This window comes from Phyllostomus discolor, chromosome 9, assembly GCF_004126475.2.
Source record: "Phyllostomus discolor isolate MPI-MPIP mPhyDis1 chromosome 9, mPhyDis1.pri.v3, whole genome shotgun sequence".
Lineage (NCBI taxonomy): Eukaryota > Metazoa > Chordata > Mammalia > Chiroptera > Phyllostomidae > Phyllostomus > Phyllostomus discolor.
The window spans coordinates 103,716,236-103,735,418 of NC_040911.2; the positions used below are offsets into that span (position 1 = coordinate 103,716,236).

The window sequence follows — 19,183 nt, forward strand, 5'->3', positions numbered from 1 at the left end:
TTTGTGCAAAGTGCATGACCCCCACCGCCTCCTGACCACGCTCAGCCCGTGCCCGGCCCCGGGGCAGAGGCTGAGGCACGCAGCCGACAGACGGGGCGTGTGGCGTGGCAGAGCATGTGGCGTGGCAGAGCTCGGGGTCCAGCGGGGCCCCCTGCCCGCAGGCGGCATCCCTTTAGGGCCTTGCGTTTCCTGGAAGACTTTGTCACGCTGGGATTTGCAGGGACACGGAGAGGGACGCCGCTATTCTGGAGTGGACTGGGGGGTGGCAGCCTCGGGAAGAAAGGGTGGAGCTCGCCCCGGGGTTCGGCTCTGTCTGTGCGCACACTCCCCCCGAGAGCGCTCCGTGGGGTGTGCGTGTCTAAGCTAGATGATCTGCTTCCTGACCCACGCCTCTCTCCTGGGCCGTTTCTGCCTGCCTGCACATCGAGGCCCCCCTCGCGTGCAGGCCCCCACAAATGCCCGCGGAGCCCGGGCTGACTCTGGGCTTCAGCACCCCCTCTGGGGAGCAGCAGGGCGGCCTCGGGGTGGCCTGCCCTGGAGCGGCCTTGGTGCTGAGGGGCCCTTGTAGTGTCGTCTCCTTGTAGGTGGCCTGGGAACAGGCATAGGCGGCCCGCGTCTTGTGCCCACAGACGGGAGCTGCCCGTGTTGTCCGCCGTCCACCCGCAGTGTGGGGGGAGAGGGCGCTCGCAGAACGGAACCGGGGCCTCTGGGCGGCGGGAGGGCCTGGGGCTCCCCGAGGCCCTTCCCGTGGTCCACGTGCGTGGTGCCGTTCCTGCGCCGTCTCCCGTGGGAGTCCCAGGGCTTCCTGCTCTGTCACCGACCTGGGAACCCCTGCAGAGGAGGACCTGTGACCTGTTTGACGCCAGGCGCTGGCTGGTCTCCCTTTTGTGACGAGCGAGCAGCCCCAGGCAGGGAGCCCTTGAAGGGAGTGGTGTCCGCCGGAGTGTAATTACATTGACTGTTACCACTGCGTGTGTTTTGTGGTCACTTAGCGTTGCTGGAAATTGATTCTGACGTTCTTGTGGAAGCAGGTATACAGTTTCTCACAGATAAATTTACTGAGGTGCACAGCCAGTTGACTGAAAATGTAACGTATCGTGCAGCTGCTCGTGTACATGTTACAGAGTCACGAGTGTGGTGCCCGATCCCTGGCAGGTGTGCAGAGGCTCTCTGGAAGGCAGGACAGGGAGGTGGCAGGGGGGTGGGAGTCCGGGGTCCACGGGGGCCGTGGGGCCTCTTCCCCGTGCTCGCTGGTGGGACGGCATGACGAAGCCACGGGAACACGCTCTTCTCGGTGCTGTGGAGGCTTGCTTTGCTCTCTTGGGTTCTGAGACTGGCCCAGCTGGATCGTGTTTGCCCTTTCACCAGGGCTGCCGGGAAGCTCGGTGTCCAACTTTCAGTCGGCCCTCCGATTTCCGTGCACACCCTAACGTGTGTGTTGTGTGTGCATTTAAGCTGTGGAGTCGTGTGTTTCCCTGCCTGCACTCCTTTGTTCTCTGGCCTTTCCTTGACTTCTTTCACGAATGCCGGAGCGTTTCTGTGAGCTGCCTTACCCCCTTTTTGGAGCAGGGTGGGGGTCGCGAATGAATGCTGAGTGTGGAACGATGCGACCCTCTCTGTGAACTGACGTGGGGTTGGGCAGCTTCCTGACCGCAGACCCTGGGGCGCGATGAGAACTCCCCACGTGGGGCGCGAGCCTTTGTTCTCAGAGGCCGGGCGGGCGGCGCCGCGGGTGTTCTGAGCGCTGGTTTCTGAGCGCTAGTTGGTGGTGCTCCTGTCTCAGGCCTGTGTTTAAGATACAACATAGATTTCTCCAAGGCACATATTTGCATTCCGTGTGGGCCGAGGTGCCTGGCTCCATTCTCTCTATATATACCCACACCATGCAGGGTATTTTTAAACGCACGCCTTAGGAGCCAACTTTTTGCGGGGCGCGGGCTCACCACCACGGCGCCAGGAGAGCCTGAAGGGCTGACAGCAGAGCCGCAAGTCCCTGGGTGGCTGCTCCGATTGCTGCCCGTGGGCCCGTCCCCGGCGGGCAGACCTTGGGCCCTGGTGGCGGTCCTCAGGGCTGCTGACGGGCCAGAAGGCCGGGCTGACTGGAGGGCAGGCGGGTCTGAGGCCAGGTGGCGGGGGGGTGGGGGCGACTGGGCCAGGAGGACGCGGCTCTGTCAAATGGGAGAGCAGGACAGGTGGAGGCAGCAGGGGCCGGCGAACTGTTGAGTCCTGGTTGGTTGGTTCCCCCGCCCCCGCCCCACGCTTGTCTGGGCTCTTTCAGAGTTCCGTGGGGGTGCCCCACGGGCCCACTCAGGACTGAGGGGCTGTGCCACGTGCTCCAGCCGGAGTGCTTCACCCCACCGCCTCTCATCGGCTGTGTCTGGGCGCCGGGGCTCTGGGTGCGTGGGTTCGGAGCCCGCACTCGGCTGGTGCAACTAGCCGGAGAACCCTGCAGTCAGTCGCCCGGCCCCTCCCTGGACGCTGGGGGGACCTGCGGCTCCGATGGGCACTGAGGGCACGCCCCGTCCCTTGCAGTGTCCCCAGGGGCTGCCGGCACCTTCTGCCTGGCTGCCGAAGCCGGGAGCCTGGGAGCGCGCTGCCTCCACCCCTCCCCTTCTCGCCCACGCCCACGCCCCTGCAGTGTCCTGCAGACCCCACCCGCTTCTCCTCGCCCCCACCCCCAGCAGGTCCGGGTCCCGGGCCCTGCCCTGCGCTGGGAGGGCGTGGCCACATCCCGACCCACCCCCCACCGCCTCCAGCAGCCCTACCTGCCTGGGTTTCTGCGGCGTGATCGAAGCGGTCGTCCGGAGCCTCAGATCTCGTTGGGGCGGCCGCGTTTGTCCGCTCCCTCCCGTGTTCCCCTCGCGCCTGAAGCTCCTCCGGGGCCCCTCGTGACTCTGAGATGAGAAACTCCCCAGCTCTTCCTCCGGCCGGCCTGTGCTGGGACCCCCCCCCCCCCCCCCCCCCCCCCCGGCCCTTCCCGCCTGGGGCCCTTCCCGGCGCTGGATCCCGAACTCATGGCCTTTGCCCCCTGCCACAGGTACAGGCCGGGTCTTCCCCAGGTGGGCCCTGCGGCCCTTCCAGGTCCAAGCATCCCTTCCCACCAGGCCCTGTCACGTCCTGTCCTCCTGGTCCTTCGGGACGCCCCGCGCTGCCTGCCGCTGTCTGCTCTGTGGCCCCGGGCGGCTGTGGGCGGCTCTGGCTCTCACCCGCAGGGCTGCGGCTCCGTGAGAGCCTAGCGCACCCACCCCAGGCCCCTGCGCCCGGCCCTGGGCACGGCGCCTCCCGGGGTACAGCTGGGGTGGGGGGCCTCAAGGCTGTGTGAGGACCACGGCTTCCTGTTCTGAGACCCAAGCAGGAAATGGTTTTCTTCTCCTTCCTGGGTCACTGAAGCCTCGTGTTGTGGGGGCAATTCGGATCCGGGGCCCCTTCCCTGGGCCCACGCCCCGGAGCTCCGTCTCTGGTCCCCAGCGGGGCTCTGAGCCGGTGCCACTAGTGATGGATGCGCACCTCGTGGCTTGCTGTCCGTCGTGTGCCGGAGGCCCCCAGCGAGGCCCCCGTAGTTACGGTTCGGTCTCTCGGAGCTGGCTGTGCGGTGGGGGGATGCCCCCCCCCCCCCCCAGGGCCATGTCAGTGTCCCAGGAACAAGGGCCGGGGGGCTGCTTCTGGGGTCGGGGCGTGAGCTGGATGATTCCAGAAGGAGCAAAAGGAGTGAGAGCTGGAACTGGGTTGGGTATTGCCAGGAAGGGGGCCCCTCCACGAGAGGGTATTTCAGTGGTCTCTGCTGGGGGGGCACATTGGGGTCAGGACGTTGTGGGTAAGACACCCAGACCCGCCCCCACGAGGGGTCCTCTGCAGTGTCCATCTGGCCTTGTCACGTGTCCTGGCGGGAGCTGGTCCCCCCCTGTCGGACGCCTGCCTGGGGTGTGAGCAGGGGTGGCGCTCACCTCCCTCCCTCTGTCACTCACTCCCCCCGCCCCGACTCTGCGTGCTCACACGTGGGGAGCTGCGCTCTTTCCAGAGGCAGGAGTCGCTGCTAGTCTTTCAGCTTCGGCTGTAGTGAGTTTTGTCATTTTTACAACATTTTGTCATTTTTTTTGACGTGTAGTGAAATTGTCGCTTTTATGTGTGTGAATTTATCAAGATTTTCTTCCCTCGATGGCTCCTGGGTTCCATGTCATGGTTAGAAAGGCCTTCTCTGCTTCAAGATTACTTTTTCAGGTTTTTCACTCTTCATACTTTCTTGTAAGTGTGGAAGGTCGTGATGAACCTGGAATTTACTTGGACGTGAACTGCGGTGGTCAGACCAACCTGCTCTTACTCCGGTTTCCCGCCGACTGTCCGTCCCTGCTAGGGGGCAGGCCCACTTCTCTGGGTTTCCGCAGCCTTCTCCATGAACCCGTTACATTCTGCATGATGGCACGTTTGTGTCGGACCCTCCTTTTTGAAATCTGTCTGCTGTTGCAGCCAGCCCATGTTTTTCAGTTATCACTGTTTTATGTTTTAATAACAAATAAGTTTGTTCTCCTCATCCCTTATTCCTTCTTTTTCTGGTTCCTTTTTTTTTTCTTCCCCCGCTTGAATGCTAGCTTATTCGCTGTATGTTTTCCTAGCGTCTGGTGACTTTGGCAGGGTTTTAATCAGAGGAATTCCTGGATTTCAGTCCAGAGGGATGCTCGGAGAGCCTTCTCTCTGTTTCGTCTTCTAGAGAACACAGTGATTTTATCAGAGTGGCGCTGTGAGCTGGTGGCGGTGACAAACCAGGAAACCCCACATTCCTTCCCCGCCCCCCGGACCCCCGCCCCCAGCTGGAGCCAGCGGCTCCGAAGCTGTTCTTCCCACGGCCAAGGAGGCGTTTAATCAGCACGTGGCCCAGCGTACTCCCTGGGATTCAAGTTTGATCTTTCGAGTCAAGCACCTCCTTCCGCAGTGTTGCTTTAAGAGGAAAGGTCGGAGCTGGGAAATGCAGCCTGGATTTCCATTTTGCTGTTATGTTCTAGGAGAGCTACAATGTAGCCAGCAGCGCCTCTTTCTTCCAGTGTGGGAAGGAAGCTCCACGAGGGGGGGTGGCTCCCCTGAACTTGGGGGGAGGAGAACTTCCAAGGGCCCAGGGCCCGGCGCTGAGCAAGGAAGCGATGGGCGTGAGACCCAGTCTGAGGAACACAGGCCTGGGAGCGCTCGCCCAGTGGGGCCGCAGGCGTGGAACCGCAGCGGAGGGAAGGGGTGAGAGTCGGAAGGTCGCCCTGCGTGTGCTGGCCCTGAGTTAGCGCTGGCTCGTAATAGCTTCTGGCCGACCGCCTGGTGGTGGTTCTGACTGTTCCCTGCCGGAGGCCGGGCCGGGCGGCCTGGTCGTGAGTCTGCCCCAGTCCCCATGACCTCCGGGAGGGGATGGCAGGCTGGAATGGGTGCTGCTGGTGTGTGGACTCACATTCTCGGACCACGGTGCCCGGTGCCATTCCCCGCGCCCGCCACAGATTAACCCTTTAGTCCCCCGGCAGTCCTTTGTGGGAGGCGCTGTTTTTAACCCCATTTTACAGATGAGAAGACAGCTCCGTAGAGGGGCGACAGTCACCCATTGCCCACAGCCTGCCTCCAGGACAGAGGCAGGTGGCAACAGGAGCAACGTCAGACACGGCCCACCGCCTGGAGTCCAGCCCCGCAGGTGTCCCGCTCGGCTTGTCACGCCCCCTCCCCGTTGGCAGCGTGCACGCGCCGGTGCCCCGGGCACAGCCGGAACCACGCTGTTCCGCTGCAGCCTGTGTGCTCAACCCGCTGCTCCTCCGTGAGCGTTTTTGCACGGCCGCCTCACTGAGCAAACGTCTCGGGGCGGGTGCGGTCTGTTTTCCTCTGGACTCAGTCTCTGTGTGGAAGAGGGGGGTAGTCCTGACATCCGAATCCGGGGGGGGGGGGGGTGTTTTGCCCCGACCTGGGAGTGGTTGGGTGCCCTCGGCCCTGCCCCGTGCCCACCAGCTCCGCGCCCACCAGCTCCGCGCGCCCACACAGGTGCCTGTCTGTTGGGAGAGTGGCGTGCTAGGGGACCGGGAGGGCCAGTCGCAGACAGAAGTGCTTCGGACGCTTTGGTGTCGGCAGGAGGTGAAATCACGTAGGGGTCAAGCAGGGGCCGCTTTCTGGTGCCTGAAGTGTTCCGCGTGACCGGGGCTGGCCGTCGGCAGCGGAGACCAGCTGACGGGCCGCCTGACCCAACTCGCCGCCGGCTCCCAGGGCCCTGGAGGGCAGTACCGGCGTCACTGGAGAGCCGCCCCCGGACACCACCTTCCTGGGGGCCGGCCCGTCCCCGGGCGGGGGGCCGCCCGCTCTTCCCCCGTGGGCGCGTGTGGCGGGAGCCCGCTCGTGCGGGTGGGTTGTGCTCCCGCGTCTCGCCGGGGGGCTTCTCCTACGGCAGGCAGCGAGCTGTGCGTTTACGGGCGGGGCGTTTGTCTGCCGGCCCGCCCTGCACGGAGGGCCCGGCGGCGACGACGTGGTGACTGCCAAGGACCTGCCGCCACCCTGGCTCGGCGGTGCCCGGCTGCCTGGGCGGCTGCCTGCAGACACCACAAGCCAACAGCCTTTGAGTAGGGCTGGTCAGCGTTCGGTCACCGGGGGTTGACCGGACACTCGGCTGTCCTTGAGGGTGCCTGGCTGCGCCCGTGGGTGACCTCCAAGGCCAGTGAGTTCTCCCCCAGCCACACTCTTTCCCTGAGTCAACACTGGGATGCGGGAGCACGTCAGACCGTCCTGCCGCGTGGTCTCCGGCTCACCAGGGGGAGGGATGCTGAGTCTGTTGGCAGTAGACGCAGGAAAACGACCCCAAATGGAGCGGGGGTCCTGGGGCCCATCCCAGGTGTTCAGACGGGGGGTGGGGCGGGGGGGCTGGGTAATGGGGCGAGGGACAGCAGAGTGAGTGACAGCTCTCACTGGGGCCCAGCAGGTTAGTGCGGCTCGGTCACCAGGGCACGAGGCGGGGGCTCCGAGGGTTGGGGTCCAGGGCCTGGCAGCCCTCTCTCGATGCGGCAACCGGGGTGCTGCACAGGGGTCCCCGTGGGTAGCTTCCTGGCAGTCCCTCCTCAGTGTGCAGTGTCATGTGTCACCGATGGCGCCAGGAGCCCGAGTTCAGGACCCTCGTGGACCTGCTGCAGGGTCGCTGCAAGAGGAACAGCACGCGCTCCTTTCATGGTGGCCCGGGCTGCTTCCCCCCCCCGCCACCCCCGTCCTTACAGACAAAGGTGCCTGCAGACGGTGGTGGTGGGGGAGAGGGCCTTGGGGGCCGGAGATGCGGCTGTACCCCCACTCCCCCCTCTCTCAGCCAGGGCACGACTGCCAGGTCCCCCACCTGCCTCAGGTGGTGGCCATCGCTGTCAGGGACCCACCAGGACATCATCATCATCCAGCATTGAGGCCAAGGAGGGGCGAAGGTTAGAGGGAAGAGGGAAAACAAAGGGCAGGACACTTTTCACCCAAGAGGTTTCCCAGAAAAATTTAAATCTGATGCCCTGGCCAGGTGCTCAGTGGGTTGGAGTGTGGTCCTGTGCGCCAAAGGGTCATGGGTTCGATTCCCAGCCAGGACACTCACCCAGGTTTCCAGTTCAATCCCCAGTTGGGATGCGTTCGGGAGGCAATTGATCAGTCTCTCTCTCTCCCCTCCCTCCCTTCTCTCTCTAAAATCAATAAACATATCCTTAGATGAGGATTTGGTTTTTTTAATTTGACAATATCAAGTGTTGACAAGAATGTGGGACAGCAGCTTCACACCCTGCTGCTGTGAGTTGGCCGTTTGCAGTGCCAGGTAACACTGGAAGGGTGCGGCTGCCCACGCCTGCCGGGTGATGGTTACAAGTGGGTGTCGTGTGTTCACAGACCGACCACGCGCGGCGTGACTGGCCCTCAGGGCCCAGGTGGTTCGTCCCTGCCTTGGGACACTAGACCGTGGTTCAAAGCAGTGAGCTGAATTTTTGTGACGAGCAAATTGTAAGACAGTGCGGACAGGGTGATAGTGTGTTTGCACACCAGAACCCCCAGTTACACCATCACACAGGGTCCTGTGGGTGTGGCGTGAGGAAGGGCAGGGGGGAGTGTGAGCGAGCACCCAAGGGAGACTGGGTGGGACAGACAGGTGCCGCCCCACGGGGCGTTGGGGTTCACCCTTATTGCCGACGCTTCATCCTACACGGAACACATGTGTCATCACCCCCCACCCCGCCCAGGTGCGCAGCGGCCTCACCCACTGCCGGCTTGGTGTGATATACCTTCCCTCTGCTGCTTTTAATTTTCAAAAACTGTTCTGAAATTTGAGAAATACTTTAAAAAGTGATGTATTTGGGGAGGAGCAGGGGGGGGGCGGGAAAGGCTAGACAGCTGCTGACTCATACGTTAAGTTCAAGGTCTGCTGTGACGGACCCCCTGGAGAAGGTTGCATTCATTGCCTGGTGTGTGCGGGCCCGCAGAGCTGTCCATGGTGCTAGTCCGTACACGACCGGTGTGCAGGCGGACCCTCCGACGGAGCGTTAGTCTTGGGCAACACCCCCCCACCCCTGCCCCCGTGTGTTTGATGAGAATTAAGTTGTCACCCTCCGGCCCGCCTAAGCTGCAGGAGTTTGCAAGCAGAGCCACAGCGCCTGGCAAGTCCGTGCAGAAACGTGACTGGCCCAGGCGCACCTGTGTTCCCGCTGATCCAAAGTTTCCCAAGGCCAAGGTGAGTCCCAAGGCCACGTCTGAGTTACGAAAACGTCACATTCCTGGAGCTTGACGTAGAAAGTCTGATGAAGTCTTGTGGTTTATGTTGCAAGTGTTTTCCCCACTGAGTAGCACCCTGCGTTTTTTTGAAACGCTGTCTCTTCACGTTTGGAAGTTTTAAAAATTGTCAGTCGGATGTGCTAGTATTTTTTTCTTTGGGGCTGTGTTGCTTTTAGATTTAGGGGCGTCCCCGGCAGCAGGTCAGATGCGCAGCTGCTCGTTGGTGCCCTCCGGGTCGTTTCTCGGCTTCTTCTCTTACACGTGTCCTTCAGCGCCCACGCCCCGACCTCCTGGTCTGGGTGGGAGACTCCGCCCCCTCCCGTGGGGAGTCCTTTCCGCCACTGGTTTGAAATGCATGTTTCACAGTGTGCTTGCTCCTCTTGGTTGCACTTAGTTCTTCTCCTGGACTGTTGTTTACCTGGGGTCTGTGCTTTCAGTAACTACAGGCTTCTTCTACGTTTAAATACTTAGCCTTTCTCAGTACGCATTCACATATCTTGTGTTAACTGTGACTTTGTATCATCGTGAGGAGGTGATGCGGCGAGGGCCCAGGACGGCAGCGTGTTTGGAACATCTGCGCCTCCCGGGCCCCTCTGGGCACGTGGCCCGCCTTCCCCAGGGCTTCGGGGAACGGGGTGCGGTGGGGGGGCCCTCGCCCCGGCTGGCCCGCCCTGAGCAGAGATCGGTGCCCGCTTCCCGGAAGCTGGTGCCCCTGGGGCTCCGGCCTGGGCGCCATCATGAGCGTTACCGGTGGTCCTGCCCGGGCCGAGAGGCGATGGAGCCGTTTCCCCAGAGCTGTTAACTGCGGGGAGAAGTGTTTGTTCTGCGTTGCCTGTCGCAGGCTTGTTTTGGGGTAGAATGCGGCACGCACGGGCATGCACACACACGGGCAGCCAGATCCACCAGAGGCCCTTCTGTGTGGGGACCCAGGCTGGACAGTCAGGGACCGTCCCCGCCCGGCTCCCGGGCCCCGCCCTTGGCCGTGCCGGTGTGCATCTGGAGAGCCTGGTCCCGGGCGCTCCCCCTCCCCCCGCCCCCACGGCCGCCCCCATTCTCTTCTGTAAGGCACGTGGGGCCTTTTCATGCTCGGCCGCAGCTGCGGGGAGGAGTCAGAGTGACGGCTGTGGAAGCAGAGGGCCTGGTGGGTCTGGGGAACCGCGCGCAGGGTGTCGCGCAGGCGCTGCGTCCGGCCCGTGGCCCGAGGCCCACACTCCGGAGCCCGGCCGTCCTGACCTCGGGTGGGAACACATGTCGGTCCCGCCCCGCCCGAGCCTCACGGCCCAGCTCAGTCACACACCCACCCGGAGCCAGTCACGCCGGCCGGGGACAGGGACGCTCTGAGTCGGCGAGGCTTGGGGTCACGTGTCTGAATTCAGGGTCCTGGAGGTGTGGGCAGGTGGGGCAGAGCCCCACTAACCCTGACCCCAGATACTCAGTCCCTCCCCCTCCCGGGGAGGCAGCCCTGAACGCCAGCCGGGGGCAGCGGGCGGCACGCGGTCCGGGGCCTGCGTGGGGACTCGTCTCTGTGTGTGTGCGCCCACGTGGCTCCGGAGGTTCAGGGACTTGGGACAGCCTCGCGGACCCTTGGCTTCCCGGGCTCGTTCCAGAGGGACGGGGGGTCTGCACGGCGCCCCCCACACCGTCAGCTCCGTTGCTAAGGGCGGGCAGAGCGTGGTGTGCTGCCGTCGCCTTGGAGGCTGGAGCCCGGCGCTTCCTCCTGCCCGGCTCCTCCATCTGGTCCCATCGGGGAGGGGGTGTGAGTGCTGTGTGGGCGGCGGAGTGCCAGCGGGAACCGAGCCCCGGGGTCCTGGGCCCACCTGCCTGGACCATCTGCGAGGTGCGCGTGCCTGAAGGTGGCGGACAGGAAGGCCAGGTGCGGCCTGATGGACCCGCGTTACTCTGGTCTGGGGGTGAGGCCGCAGGGAACAGTGTCCCCCAAACGACCCCGACCACATTCCTGTCCTCGTTTGCTTCACCACACCCGGCGCACACTCGGTTCCACCTCCGTCGGGGGGGGGGGGGGGGGTGTGCACGGGAGCGGCGTGTCTGTGTGGCGGCGGCGGCAGCAGCAGCGCCGGGGCAGCTCCGAGTGGCTCCTGCCAGTCGGCTTGGGCCGGAGGAGCACGGCCTTCCCGCTCTGCAGGGCTCGAGCTTTGCAAAGGGTGTCGGCGTCCTCCGGCCGTGTTTCCGTCACCTGTGGCGAGCCGCTGTTCGTGGTGGAGTCCCCGTGTTTGGCCTGTCCTGCCTCCTGTTGTCACCAGGGAGCCCCCACCACCCCGAAAGGGACAGGGGTCTCGTTGCTCACGAGGCCACTCCTCCTGCAGATGAGACCCCGTCGTCGTGTCTCGTGGAAACAGCATGCCGAAGTGTGCGGTGCAGGAGGGCCCCTTTTTAATACGTTGGTTTTTAGCCCTCGGCAGTGCCAGGCGGAAAAACTGCTGGTGGGCCTCCCCCGGGCGCGGTTGGGCAGGCGGGCAGCACGCTGGGGTGAACTTGGCCTTCTCCTCGTCTTCAAGGGGCCTTTTCTCCCTTTACTTCTCTCCCCGAGGGGAGGGCACGTCCTTCCCCTTCTGTGGGACTTGAACGGAGTCCGGGGACCTCAGGCTGGAGGACACGGCAGTCCCGCCTCCCAGAGACACTGCGGCACCAATCTCGCATGGGGCCCCCGACTCCGCCTTGGTTCTGGAGGGGAGCGGGTCTGGCTTGCGCCGTGTGTGTGTTTGGTAGCTGGTTTCTCTCCTGGCGCCCTCGTGGGTGTGTCTGGTGTGAGCGTGAGCCCTGATGCGTGTCATGGCTGGGGACTGCGAGGAAGCTGGGGAGGCCTGGGAGCTGCCTGTGGTCACACGGCCAGCGTGCAGGGGAGCCTGCCCCGTGACCCTGCCCGGATCCGTGGGCGTGGGCAAGACGCGCCGTCTCTCCACCTCGGTGGGGTCGCTCAAACAAGAAATGCAGGGAGACCGGCCGGGCTGAGTCCCCACGCGAAACCGCCGCCAACTCAGCCACAAGACGGCGGGTCCAGGTCCCCACGTCCCTGTGCCCTCACCCACACTTGCATGTGATTCACAACATAGGTGCCCTGCGAGAGCGCCCCGACCCTTCCTGCCCCACGGGAAAGGGCGCCGTGGGGGTCGGATGTGCCCCCCACCCCGCGCTCTGCCATGTTCGTGGCCGGTGCTCTTGGCGTAACTTCCTTTACCTGACCGACGAGAAGTTGGGGTGGGGGGGGGCTCCGGATGCTGAGACCCGAGTGTTCCGTGGACTCACTGTCCACAGAGCGTCTGAACCGCCGCAGGGGACCAGCGACCTCGGACTCGCAGCGTCCTGTGTGGGTCAGGGGAGGCGCAGGCAGACGCCTTCTCAGGAGGCACTTCGGGGGGGACTGGGGTCACTTCGGGGCAGCCGGGCAAGGCGCGCCTCTGATGCGCTGGCCTGGGCCCCCGGGCGGGCCGGCTGCGCCGGCCGCAGGGACCTGGAGAAGTCTTCACCTGCCGAGGTTGGAAGCTGGCGTCCATGGGGCCGTCAGCCTGGGCCGGTCACTTGGCCCCCCAGACTGCACTGGCCCCCACCGCGCGGCTCCTGACAGGGATGCAGGGGGGTGGGTGGGCAGCGAAGGTGTTTGGGGAAAGGAGTGTGGAGCCCTCGAGGCGGGTTCGCACACCGTGTTTTTGGCAACGACAAGCGCTCGGCCCGGCTCCTCCTCCTCCCCGGAGCTCGAGGCAGCTCTGCAGGACTTGGGCCCAGCCCCCGTCACGTGCTCTCACGCGGCTCTGTCCCCGCCCCCGTCCCCACGGTGCTTGCCTGGCCAGCACACTGTACCTGTGCACGTGATTCACGGACGTCTGAGCCCAGGCAGGTGGCAGGCTGGGGCGCCACGGCTGGTTTCGCTCCCCTGCGTCACCCCAGCACCCTGCACAGGGCAGTGGGTTGTCTTAGTTTGGATTTTTTGCCCGGTGACCCCGGGCTGAGGGTTAGAGGGCAAATAAGTCATAAGAAAGTGCTCCCGGGAGGAACTGGTGGCAGACCAGGGAAGGGGGCCAGGGTGGGGTGCAGGGGCGGCTGCAGCCTGACCTCATGGGGCTCAGGGTGTGAGCGGCCCCTCAGACTGTGTCCCACACGGAGGCCGGGGCCGGGGCTGCCTGTGCGACGTCGGCCACTGGCTCAGGCGTGGCAGGGGTGCCAGGCCCTGCCTGCTCAGTGGCGCGCGTTAGCAGCTGCCGAGTTGGGTGGGGAGAGGCTGGCCGGGCCCCGGGCTAACGCAGGTGTGGGTGCGAAGGTGACGCAGGGTGCGATTCCGCCCCTTCCCTCCCTCGCCCGGTTTGTGCGTCCCCCGGCCTCTCCTCCCTGAAGGCCTTTCTGGAGGGACCACGTGAGGCAGGAGCTGGCCAGCGGGGGCCCACGGCCACACCCCCCACCGCTAGCTTCCGTGAAGTAGTGTCCAAGTGCGGCCCCGCACGGCCGCGGGGCGGGGAGGTCATGGCGGAGGCTGTGCGGCCGGCAGAGTCTCAGGTGTTTGCTCCCGGGCTCTCTCCAGAGAACACCCGCCGCTCTCTCTCGGGCACAAACCAAGTGTGAGGCTCCTTTTGAAGATCCAGATCTGTTGTTGGCTCCGAGTCCTCCCCGCAGTTCAGATTCCTGTTTGATTCCTCTGAGAAACGCCGAAGTGTGCGTATTTTAGAAAACTTACATTTGTCCCTAAGCTTTGACTCGCATGCCCCAGGAGGGCCTCACCTTGCACGTCAGCTTCGTTCGGAGAGGCAGGCTGGGCCCCGGCTCCGGCGCGTCTGTCGGGATGGGCGCTGCTCACCAACGTCTCCCGGCTGCTGCTTCACGGCTTACCCATCCGCGCTCGGAAACACCCTTCTCTCCCGTCAAACAGGGCCTGCAGAAGGATGCCTGTAAAATCAGCTTTCCATCTTTGCAAAGTCCGGGCACCTTGCACAGCATTTTTATAAGAATTTCCACACGTGCAAGCACCTAGTGTCCTACTAAGACCTGTAACAGGGAAGGGCCAGGACGGGGCCGTGGTGCAGCCGCCTCTCCAGGTTCCTCCCGCGCCTTCCCCGACCCCACCATGCCCCACTCCCGCGCCGCCTCCCGGACCACAGGCTCTCAGAGCCGAGCTGCCGCTCCCTGGGAGGACTGGCCATATGTCTGGCAGGCACTGGGGACCGTTGGCAGCACTGTGGGGTTGACACAAAACAGATGGGCCTTCTAGGGAACTGCACTGTTTTTTCCACCGTACGTGTGAGGAAAGAGCCACTTTAACAACGTCCTGATTTTTCCACTGGTGCCCGAAGTATGCACGACACCCCGCTCCCCAGGCCCAGCGTCCGAGTTCTTGCTGCGGGGGGCCTCAGAGGGCTGGAAGGAGCCCAGAGACTCGGGGAGTTTGGAGTCTCAACCTCTGCCTGGCTCTTAGAGTCCTGTTGTCTTTGGAACACAGACACTGGGGGGAGACTTCTCCATCCCAGACCGCACGCTGGTGCCAGCACTTGGCAGGAACACACGCGCCCCGCCTCATCTCGGGGGTGCGCTCCCGCTCCACCCGACGGCTCCCGTGCGGCCCCAGGGCGTGAGGAGGGCGGCCGGTCGGTCAGTCCGGAAGGTGCTGGCCCAGCGGCTGCACAGGGGCGCTCACTGCGGGCCCTGTCGGAGCCTTGATGGTGGTAGCGGGTGCTGGGGCCCTTCAGGGGGGCTTTTTGTGTAGACAGTGTTTCCCACCCACGAGGCCTCTCCCCGTGCTGGGGCTCCACAGAGCACGCTCTGGGAACGGCGGGTGCCATGCCCACACGGTGCACGTTGGCTGGGGAGCCTGCACGCCTGTGCCGGCTGCGCACTTTGCCCGCGGGCTGCCCGCCCTTCGCCGGCACTTCCCGGCTGTGACACGGAGCAGGAACGGTCTCGCCGCCTCCCGGAGCTGTTTGTGCACTCCGAAGGGCTCAGAGGCCCTGCCGGGGCTCTGCCGCCCGTGCCCCCGTGTGTGGGCAGGACCGGACACGCCGCAGTCCGGGGCCTGGCGCCCGTGACGCTTAGCCAGGCTCCGGGTCTCTGCGTTTCCTCCCCTGCATTTCCCAGCACCGCGACACGTGCGCAGGGAGGGAGGGAGGTGCCGTCCGTGGTAAGAGCTGCTCAGGCGGCAGCTGGGAGAGGTGACGGGTGGGCCAGTGCGGGAAGTGCAGTTCTGCTTGTGAGGGGCCCGACGGTGACCCAGGCTGTTCTTGGTAACCACCGACCTGCACCTGGGTTTTGTCTCACTTTTTGTATCTCAGCATCAGTCTCGTTCACGCATTCACCCTGTCCCTTGGTCCTTCACTCCGCGTGCCAGGCGCAGTGCCGGGAGCCAGAGGAGGAGGGGGTGCTGGTGTCCTGGTCCCCAGCCCCAGGATGGTGGCCGTGTTTCCTTCCGGGTTCAGATGGAGCCACTCTCAGAACTGCTGGAAAGAAAGAGCCCACAGAGGTCCTGGGAAGGCCGCCCCCCCCCCCCCCACCAGGAGCCCTCGCCCTTCAAACAAGTCGGTCTTTTTCCTGCCCAACCCCCCCCCCCCCGCCTGCCGCCCCAGCCCAGTCCCTTCCTCCACCATGAGCAGCAGGCCTGTGGTCTCCCTCCCCTCTGCACGGTCTGCACCTCTGGTTCAGCTCGTGCTGGGTCCCCGGGGCCGGCTCCAACCACCTGCCCACCCGGGCCACCTCCGGAGTTTCCGGAGCTGCTGCCCCTGCAGCCATAACCCTTTGCCTGGCTTCTTCCCGGCCACTCCTGCACCTCGGTCTCCTCTGTGGCCAGCCGGGACCGCCCAGGACCGCCTCATTCCGCCTCGGGCCTGGCCCAGAGCTTTGTCCTCAGAGGACGGCCACCCGTGCCAGGCGGGCTCCTTGGGGGCAGGGGTGGGCTCACGGAAGACGTGGGGGCCGTGCTCTGGGGCCCCGAGTCCTGGCCTCTGGGTTGCCCCTTCCGTGGCTGGTGCCACACTCAGTAGTTACCGCGCTGTCTTCTGCCTGCTCTGAAGCAGGTGAGCTCTGTGCAGGTGAGACCCAGAGCAGCGCTGCATGAATGAGCTTGTGAATGAAGGAACGAAACAAGCAGAAGTTGTGGTCCAGCCTTGTCTGAGTCGGACGGTGCCCGGCTCCCTCAGAGGCCGGCCAGTCAGCACGGGGCACCTGGTACCTGACTGCACGCCCCAGGGAGGCGGGGCTTCCCTTCCGCTGTGTGTGAGGGCAGAGGCGTCCTGGTGACAGGGAAAGAGGCGACGGGGACGGGCCAGCGGACAGCAGACAGGAAGGGAGCAATACCTGGCGTCACTGAGGGGTGGACTTTGGAGCCAGATGTGCAGGGCCGCATCCTGGCTGCAGCCCCGGCAGCCCCGCCTCCCAGGTTCACAGCCAGGCGGGTGTCTGCTGGAGCTCCTGCCGGGCGCGGGTGTCAGTAAAGATGCCGGGGACCCGGTCCTGGGCGAGGCAGCCGCAGTTTCTGTGCTCACAGGGCTAACGCCCCCTCCGGCGGGGAAGTCGGATGGTGACAGTGAACCATACACCCCCGGACGATGCCTGGAGCGGTGGGGGCCTGTGCTGGGGCGGGGGGTTGGCCTTGTTCTGGAACGTGCCTGACTTCAGGTTTGCAGGCTCCTCGATGGAGGGCCGGCCGGGGCGGGGTTGGGTACTGGGGGCTAGTGCACCGCCTGCCCTGAGCCCGGGGGGCCGGCAGGGGCCGGAGCCTGTGCCGCGGCCCCAGGGGCTGTCCTGTCAGCAGGGCGCCACCTGCCCCACCCCCCACTCGGGCGCCTGGGAGGCCCCGCCTGCCCTGCCACCGTGAGCCGGGCCTCCTCACACTCGTGGGGAAACATTTTCATTAATTAAGTGCTAACGTCTCACAGGCAGCTTCGCAGCTGTGTCACCCTGCGGGCAGAGCGACCTGCTAATGTGCCAGCACCTTGCACCTCAGGTCCTCCCCGGCGGAACGAGGGTCCTCTGCCGCCCCGGGAGCCTCGGGGATCCACAAGCTGGAGCTGGAGCTGGAGGGAGGCCGGTGGGGGCGCCCCGCCCGCCCATCTCTGTGGACGCATACGTTGGGGTGCCTGCATGCCCACCCGTGTGTGTGCATGTCCACCCACACACACAGGCACGTGCTCACCCACGTATGTGCAAGCCCACAGTACAGGTGCACACATATGCACGTTCACACTCGCCCACCCCTGAGGGTGTGGGGGCCACTCCATGCCCACAGGACCCATGCCCACCTCTTGTGCACTCGGACCCCCCCACACAGGGTGACGCATTTGTGCCCTCGAGGTGGTTATGCGTAACCCTTCACCAAAGGGCACAGCCTCTCGCCTGAAGTTTGTGTCCTTGGCTGGCAGGTCACGGTGTCCAGAGGCGGTCACTGGCTTGGCTCTGGCTGAGCCTCCCGGGAACTTGGGGGAGGGGCTGCATCCTCCTCTGGCCTCTGAAGGTTGCTGCCCCCAGGCTTGCGGGTCTTTGCTGCCCGCGGGAGCAGCCCCGAGGGGCCACTCACAGACCGTGCGTGCTGCGCGGTCAGGGTGTGAGCAGCCAGCCTCTCTGCGCCGACGGTCCCCAGAGCTCCTCGCTGCACTTCCAGTCGAGGTCAGGCTCCTGCCTGCCTCTCCGCGACACCCACGGTCCGCATCCGCTGCGTTCCTTCTCTGAGCCCTTGACCTCCCCTTCCTTTCTGCGGTGACCTGGGCCACCGTCTCGGCAATGCAGGTGCAAACGGTGGGATTTGTGGTCTGACCTGTCATTTATTCCGTGTGCTGTTCCTTTTTGTTTTGGCTTCTGGGAGGCTCAGAGCCACATGTGGGCTCTCCAGTGCCGCCCACATGAGGCCTCTACCCCGGGTGCTGCAGCCCTGTCCAGAACCCCCGCCCCCCGCCCCCCGATTTCCCCGTATGTTCGTGTTGTCTCGTCGGGTGTGCATGTTTCTTGTGGCGGCCCCCGCCCTTCGAGGAGCCCTGCAGGTGTGGACTGGGGCGTCACGGCAGTACCCCGTTGTCCCCGGGCTCGCCTATGTGGGTCTTCGTCTTGGATGAGCCCCGAGGCTTGGGGAGGCTGGGCCGGTTCTTGGCAAATGGTGCCCAGAATGCCTCCGGGACGGCCAGCTTCCCCGGGAACAGGTGGCACTGGCTGTGCCACTCCCGTCTGGCGTTCACGGGCATGGAAAGGAAAGGCGAGGCTATCGGGGAGGAAACTGCCCAGGGCAGGGAGGACCGGCCGCGTCCCACACGCTGGGCATGGAGCTGGGTGACCAGGGCAGGAGGGATCCTGACCGGCCCCTGGGTGCCGGCTCGGTCACTGGCTCACCTGTCCGCGCACCACCCCCGCTGGGTGCCGGGCATCAGGGTTATGGCGGTGGGGGGGGGGGGGCGCAAGTGGGGAACGTCGTTGCCTTGGTGTCCTCCTGGTTGCTGGGTCCGCAGGGACGAGTTCCGAGCTGAGACGCCCCTGCTTCGTCCGGGATGAGAAGCCCCCCACCCCCCCGGGCTCGCTCTGCGGACCGCCTGGGGCCGCAGTCCCTGGGCACGCTGCTCGTGCCTCGCTGAGAGCGAGCGAGCAGGAGCACACCCTGGCTGGCGACTCTTGTCTTGGTCCCCTCACTGCGCCTTGGTCCGGGTGACAAACGGATGTGGTCGCCCTGGAAGCAGCTTAGAGGCGCAGAGCCGTCTCTGGAGTTCGGCCTCGCACCCCGGTGTCCCTTGCTTGGTGACAGCATGGCTGGCTGGCACGTGGACGCGATGGCCACATCTGCCCTGGAGACCCATTGTGGGGGGAAGCAGCGCCTCCCGGAGGTGGGGGGTCACAGGCCTCCGGCCTGTCCTTTCCGACGGCGGGTGGCCGCCTTCGCCTGCATGACCCTGGGGCGTCGGTCCGAGCACCTGTCAGGGACTCGGGTCCCCTCGCTGACCCTCCCCAGGAGGGGTTGGGGCCCCTCGGCATTGGTGCCTGAACTGCAGCCTTGGCTCTGGCCGTCGGGTGGGGGTCGGGGAGCTGGCGGGGCTGCACTGCCCCGTCTCCCACGGCTCTGCTCCTCACGGTCTCCTTAGTCACGTTTCCTCTGTCCTCGCTCTCTGGAAAAAGTGGTGCACCTCACGTACGTCCTGTGAGAAGCCCACGCCATCGTGTCTCCCGGGACTGCAGCAGGCAGGGTGTCGCCTTCCTTGGGGCCCACCCACCTGCCCGCACGCGGCCGTGCCGTGTGTTCTGTGCACGGACCCGCCCCAGCCAGGCTTCCTGTCTGCCCGCCCGCATCTGCCTTGCTTCCCGTCGCTGTGCGCGGGTCATGGCGGGGGGGCGGACAGTGACCCTGCGGTGTCCTGCCCATGGGTGAGCAGGTTGCTGCCCGTCTCCTGGGGGCGCACCCGTGCCGTGTGCTTCCTTGGACCCCGTCTCTCTGCACCCCACGGGGAGGACAGAATGGCCTCGTTTTCTGAGCAAAGTGGCGTCGGGCTGC

At 65.1% G+C, this 19,183-nt stretch overlaps 1 protein-coding gene across 1 annotated transcript in view; it reads left to right on the top strand.

Annotated features, from left to right (window-relative positions):
* The window catches only part of PHACTR3 (phosphatase and actin regulator 3), a 104,678-nt gene that overhangs the window by 49,777 nt on the left and 35,718 nt on the right, over nt 1-19,183 (top strand). The gene's annotated exons all lie outside the window — the stretch shown is intronic.